The 7313-nt window shown below is 39.9% G+C and overlaps 2 protein-coding genes across 2 annotated transcripts in view; one reads left to right on the plus strand and one right to left on the minus strand.

Moving 5' to 3' along the window:
- Positions 1 to 7313, plus strand: part of T265_15497 (hypothetical protein) — a gene marked incomplete at both ends in the record, with an annotated part of 23212 nt that overhangs the window by 2905 nt on the left and 12994 nt on the right. The gene's annotated exons all lie outside the window — the stretch shown is intronic.
- T265_15496 (hypothetical protein) overlaps positions 1 to 7313 on the minus strand; it is a gene marked incomplete at both ends in the record, with an annotated part of 49394 nt that overhangs the window by 1192 nt on the left and 40889 nt on the right. The gene's annotated exons all lie outside the window — the stretch shown is intronic.

Consider the following 7313-nt stretch of genomic DNA (forward strand, 5'->3'; position numbering starts at 1 on the left):
TTCCGAAATTGAGTCCTAATTAAAAATTGCAATCCATAATAGTGTTGAATTGTATATAATTTCGGCTGGTGATCGGGAACGGCAAGCAGACCGTGGCATCAGCTTTCGAGTTTTCACATTCCCATTCCGTCCGAAATTCGATTATCCAACATGATCTTCGAGCCCATGATAATGGATGCGCCCACGTACTTGCCGTCCTCCGTCTGTTCCCTTCCACTACGGCAACCAAGTTTCCTGGTTGGCCCCTTTCCTCTCCTAAATCTTCTGTGGACAAACTTGTTGCCGGAAAATGCACTGAATATTGTGGGAGACATAAAGGAGGCAATAGGTGGCATGCAAAGTTAGTTTAAGAAGAAAATGTGTTCGGTTCGCTATTACCGATGTGACATTCGAGTAGTGTATTATTCTGGGTAACTTCACATCGCAGCTACTGGAAGTTCGGTTACTTACGGAACTTGGGAAACTACTTTGTAACATTCGTCTACAATTGCGAGATGGCTAATCTGTATCCAAGATAGTTCAATGAAACTGAAGAACACGTTCAGTTTTTTAAACAAGGAACGTTGGAGACGTGTGTTTTCTCACCGCTAGTTTGCAACTGTTTATATGGTGAAACCTACAAGATGAATTCCCGGCTGAGAACTGTCTTCCTTGCACCAGCAAGAGTTAGCCATAACACACACGAAGGAACACCAATCGACGAGAACTTTCTACCTCAAAGGAGGAGAAAAGCTTTCCCGAATCACGAGAAGTTGAAAGGTCTGAAATTCGAACATAAAACCAAAAACTCATTGGGTACAGGTCGATTCGCCTCTAATTATTTAAGGCTGCATTTATCCAATTGCACGGCTTTAATCACTTGACCGTTGTCCAGTGTCTGGTTTCAGACACAACATGACTTATTAATTGTGGTGGGAACTAGAATACATCAAGAGATTACAGTCCTTATTCCTTCCGCCATTCAAGGTAATCACCAATAATGGTTGTCATGCAGAGTGATAAAACTGCCAGAGGCATCACTTCCACTCCAAAACGGTGCATTAAAATTACCAGCAAAATTTGACAAAAGAGTGTTTGCTGCACACCGGCATAATCCTGACGCATTTTCATTGGCCGACGAAACTAGGCCCAATTCACATTCGGTTCTCCTTTCGTCGTCCACAACATAGAGTTTCCTGAATTGGAAATTAATTTGCGGTGCAAATCCTCAACACATTGGGCAGTGCGGATGCCATACGAAAGCACCGGCCATCAGAATGGAGAGCGCCAGTCATTTTCAATTTAAACCCGGCTATGGAGAGACTTTTTTGTAACCGTGGTGAGCGGGCTGCTAAAGAGGATTTCATGCATTTCATCAACATATGATTTGATTGCTTCACATGACTAATTTGGTGTTTCAGTTTGATTTTTCAGTTTTATCAGGATGCGAACCAACAAAAACATACATCGGAAGGACGAAGCTCTAGAACAATAAGCGGAGGGTCACGCTCATCATTCTGTGGGTTTTAGTATGAAATTTCAGTGTGGGTCCCAAATATTTATTCACTACTAACGTAAATAACATATACTGGAAGTATTGATTTATCCATAAATCTGCAGCGGTTTTATTCGTCTTGTGTGCGCAACGTGCGGGATAAATGATTTAACGGGACATTTTGCTTCACTCATATGGTTAACTGCCCGAAATAAACAGTTTGTTGCAATTGTTCCTATGAGCCTGCGTAGCAATCTAGCAAAAATAACCCGCAATTCATTTGAAAAAACGGGTTAAATGTAATTTAATTATTGAAAACTACAGGTGGACTGTTTTGGGAGTGAGAGCTTGCTTCCTGATATTTGTTACCACACATGCATACACTGTGGGTTCTGGAAGATGATGCGCTCCCATTTTCATAGATGTTTGGCAACTCCGATGTGATTTACGTGTAAACAGAGCATTGTACGATTGGCCGTCTTCAAAATCACCCATCGTCATTGAAACTATTAAATCCATTATGTGAATGGTCCCTCCAGATATAATGCGTATTACGAGGAGATATTTGTTCAACAGATATAATGCGTATTACGAGGAGATATTTGTTCAACAGATATAATGCGTATTACGAGGAGATATTTGTTCAACAGATATAATGCGTATTACGAGGAGATATTTGTTCAACAGATATAATGCGTATTACGAGGAGATATTTGTTCAACAGATATAATGCGTATTACGAGGAGATATTTGTTCAACAGATATAATGCGTATAACGTGATTCATTGACAAACATTTCCATTGCAAATCAGAAAGTGAAGATGCCGGTAAATGTGGAAACTTTATACACCCGAATGAGTTAGTTGTTTTCGCCCTGATGTATACAAATTGATCTAAATTTTGAAGCATCGTTAAAGAAAAAGTGCGAAAATGCTCCCATTTTGTACGGAACAATGGGCGTTTTATTGTTTTTTTTCGAACGACGTATGGATATAGTGTTTCGTTTTATTGCGGGAACGCCAGATGAAACAAACCGAAAAAATAGTTCGATATGTTATTCCCAATATAAAACGTCCCTTACATTAGCGCAAGCAAGTAAGTTTAATATTTCAATATCTTCGCACTCAAATCCAAGGATGAATCTGCTCAGTTGATTCCTCATTTTTCATGTTCTGCCAGAACGTACATCCAGAAGAATCAGTTAAACGGCACTTTCAGACATCGTGTTCCCTCTGCTTGTGGCCATGTAGCAAAACGTCATAAACATATCGCTGCATGATAGTTATATATATATATATTTGCATGTGTTGCTTGCCTTGTTTCTTCAGCTTCACTATGTACATCTGGTAATGTTTCATAACAGGCGATAGCCAGACAAAATCACTACTGCCTGTTTAGGAAAGTCATTGCAAAATTATGGCGATCGCCGGCGATATCGAGTAGATTCGCATGCACTAAACATATTCCATTGATTAGATCAACCGACGGTGTGCAACGAGAATCCGAAATACGCTAACTAATCTGCGTTGTGTGTTCACAACTCATGCTTAAAGAAACATCCCGGCATAATACTCTTTTGCTGAATGTATAGGTCGTAGCTCAATATACGAGCTAAATCATTCGTCTTGCAATGCAAACTGGAAATCAGGAAAATGCAGGTCGTGATCAGGATCTGCAGTGCCTATGTCTACGGGCCATATTAAAAACAAGGGTCGGGGCCACTGCACATGGGAGAATTTCGATTTTTTCCGTTGGCATCATGTGAAAATGAACACACATTAGTAGGAATGTGAAGACGACGTGTTTCAACAACATGCTCAGTCTGTTGGTAGTCTTGCGGCAAGACGTGAGAAATATGCAGGTCTACGGAGGTTATTAATAGTTGGAAGCTAGCGTTTTCAATTGAGAATTTCGTTGGAATATTCAGCATAAGAAAGTTTACCAGTTGTCCAATGGCCACATTTGAAGCATCGTATAGGAAGTCAGGTTAACTGAGAAATTAACACTTTCGAAAAATTTTCCGGGGTAACCGGCTACACAAGGAAGTTTCGTAGGTAGTTTGCAGGTAGTTTTTCAAGCTGCTTGAATGGTTTTGCAAACTGATGCACTTATTTACATTTTGCCTTGAATTAATTTCCGATTATTGCAAAACCAATTACGAAATACCACACGAATAATTTATTCAAACGTTTTGCGCACACTGATAACAACCAGTAAAATTGGGGCTTCATTCTCTATCCCGAAGTAATTGGTATTGCAAAATGTTTGGTAGGAACCTGAACATTTGTCAATTGCATCAGCATTCCAGGAGGGGTAATCGATGTGTGAAAAACCAAACCTTCTTGTCTTAATTTCCGAAACGCCTCACTCATTAGAAGCAGGGGGTAAGTTTGGATCATGCCAAATATCACATCTTGACACACAAACTTCGCGGATGAATCCGCCCAGAAGTTTCCCCAGTTTTCCTGTTTTCGTCATAAACCGGGATACGCACATCCGGCAAGACCAGTAAAACGGTACATTTGGGCATCATGCTTTTTCAGCTGCCAGCCATATTTCTCAGTCTGTTTTCAGAGAACTCGGGCGCATTCATGTTCCTCGCGCGTAGTGCCTACCATTTTTATAATCAACCACACAATGAAAATTCTGCACGTATTTAATATATGTTCAGGTAGTTTTTCAACCTGTAAAATATTTTTGAAAACTAACGGATTCATTTTTCCTTCATTTAGTTCCCGATAGTTGCGAAACCGACTACGAAGTAATGCACGAATATTTTAATCGATCATTTGCTCCGCATTATTGTGTCAAACTTGGAGCTTCGTGCTCAAACCCTTAGCTGCAAAATCAATCAATGAATATAAGTAGAATAGGGAGCAGTTGCGCTGCCGCATCAATTCTACTTTCACTTCAACTTAAATGTAACGCATTGATGGTTCCGTCAGTGGTGGTATTCAACGAGATGTCAGACGGACGTCTCCAAAACGCCAGGGGCACAGGTCAAATGTTTAGTGAAGGATGGGTTTAAATCAAGGCATGATTAAGACTGAAATCAAAAGAAAATATTACCGATATTCAGATGTTTGTTTGACTGAACTTAACACAAATATAATAAAAATGAAACGTACCATCTTCGTTTAGATCCACGTGAACATATAGCAATTTCCTTTGTCTCTGGTGACATTTAGTGCCAGAGCTATATATATATCGATATATGTATATACATATCACACAAAAGTGATTATTCCTTCTTTTGTGAATCACAATGCGCTCTTTATGACGGTTGTTGAATATTAAAACCCTGCTCTAAATATTTGTTGAGTTCAGGTTGGAAAAGTACATAATATCTCTTTCACTATACGGGAGCAAATTTATGTTAATTGCTTACTTCGTAGGCAAATTTAAAAGACCTGGTTTTTGGTTCAGAGCGTTAGCTATAAATTTAATCCAGCATGAATCCAGATATAATGATTTTCCGATTTTCCTGGGCATTCCCCTGGGACATCTAAACATTCGTCATTTTGATTTGCGATCATCTCCCTTCATACCGTCCGACATAGAGACACACTATTCAATGTTTGATTTTAAAATTTAATCCATGGAGAATTTTCGAGCAAACGTTGCTGTTAACTTCTTGTTGGATATCACAAAAAACGGCCTCACATTCCTAATAATCTTCAGTTGCGTGATGATCATATTGTACAGGAACGTGCGAACGGTCATCTGCTCAATGATTCCTTATAATATACGGACCAGCGTTAGCCGTTAAGTGCACCAAACCTCATCCCAGTTTAGCTGATTTGTATAATCCCGAGGAAGATGCTCTCTCGCCGGCTGTCCGAGGAAACAAATTTTGGTGGCACCTCATCGGTATCTAGTCATTCTTGTAAGCCAACGTAATATCGTGCGTAGTTTTTTGAATCAGCGGTTGACTGCATTCCTCAATGCACCTTTTCCAATGCACATTTGGAAGCTAATTTCGTTACCCATGGGGACGAGATCTTTAATGACGTAGTTATTTGCCATGTGCTCCTAGAATCTCTAATCCATTAACCAAGTATGCACAAGTGATTTGCCTAACACATATGTTTCGAAACACGCATGAGACATGTGCAAACTGAACACCGGCAGGTTCAGTGAGGTAGAAAATTACTGAGATAACTAGTTTCCATTTCCACTGCACATCACCGGACAGAAGTGGGCGAAACGTTTATAACGCACTAAGTTAATCATTTCTCACAATGAAATATCCAGGTTAAATCCGCACGAGCTATTTTCAGGATTTCATGATTTTATCCAGGAAGACACACCCAGGAGCATCAGAGAATTTTCATTATTTGTACACCATTGTTGTCAAATTTCGACACGTAACAACGAAATATTTTAAGGGCTAATGAGGCAGTAGAACTGGAAATGCGTAACATTTCTGGCTAGCTTATTCCGTGTCCAGAACATCCAGTCTAACGCAAATATTAGGCAGCTAAGCGGCTCTTCGTATGAATAGCTGAGCCTTAACGACATGCGCCTTTTTTCCAGGAAACCTGATAGAGTGGGTGGAGGTTATAAGCAATAAAAAAGTAACAAACGATTTTTCGGAACCATTTGGTGCACATTTCCGAAACTCACAAAATAAAATTCGTGACTGGATCATTCTTCATATTACCAGCCTCTGAACTCTCGATCAACTTTTAACTTCTTTGTTTACTGAAATGTTTGTGATTATTTGCAGGCGCACTAAGCGACTGTGCGAATATCGCAGAGTGTTTCCGCAGAGGAAGTTGCCAAAATAAATGCTCTCACGTTCTGAAATACAAAATTTTTGAGCGCAACCCGGTAGCCATTAGAACGGCAGCGACGATTGCGGATGAAGCCTATATTAGACGACAAGCGACATTCTGCAGCAATAGAAATTCACGGCAACCTTTATATCAGATATCTGATGATGCGTGAAAATCGAAATTCGGTTCGACTTTCGTCCTGAGAAATATGCTTCATTTTCGTCCACGCGATTCGTCCAGACGGAAAAGCTGGAAAACCGTTTTTAACACCTACGATAGCTCGTTTTGGGTTGGATCGTTGCCCATATCTGGCCTAGTTTTATCCGATGGGGTGATATGACACAGACCAAAACACTAAATTTACACCCATGACACTTGCACAACCTCGTAAATTCAGCATTATATAACATAAATAAACCTGGAAAAAGGCTGCAACGAAAGCGTTCCTTGTACCCTATGTCTCGATTTTACATGGGATATATGCATGTGTACACATCCATGTACGCGACATTCCTAGACCAACATATGCACTTCTTGGAGGCGTCAATCTGTAGTTTTTAGTGTATCATAACTTATCCCTGATTAGAAGGGGGCAAACTCAACCACGTTTTCTTTCTCTCCACAACGTCCCTGGTTCTCAAGGTGATGATATTCTGTTTCGGAGTTGAACATCAATTTCATTCATACAAATGCCCCTTTGGAGACAAAATTTTTGTCACTTACCATCGCCGTAAAAATAACAGACGATCATTTCCGAAATCATGCTGAAACTGTGGTATATTAGGTTTCTTGTTACTTTGCCCCAAAGTGCCAACCCACTGAGCGAGCTTCGTTCAAATTAGACAGACGAAATCGTCTTGAATGATGTTTGGATCTAGTTGCTTATACTGTAGAGACATTAAGGTAATCAGCAGCAGAAATGGCATTTAATATAGGATATTGTCAAGTAATTTTTCGTGCTTGATATAAGTACGATATAAACTCTGGATTGACACTACATTGCCTGGTTCGGTTAAACCCAAGGATTAATCCAAGCATTCCAACTCTTCCTGGTCATCTTT

The sequence above is a fragment of the Opisthorchis viverrini genome, assembly GCF_000715545.1.
Source record: "Opisthorchis viverrini unplaced genomic scaffold opera_v5_554, whole genome shotgun sequence".
Taxonomy (NCBI): Eukaryota; Metazoa; Platyhelminthes; class Trematoda; order Opisthorchiida; family Opisthorchiidae; genus Opisthorchis; species Opisthorchis viverrini.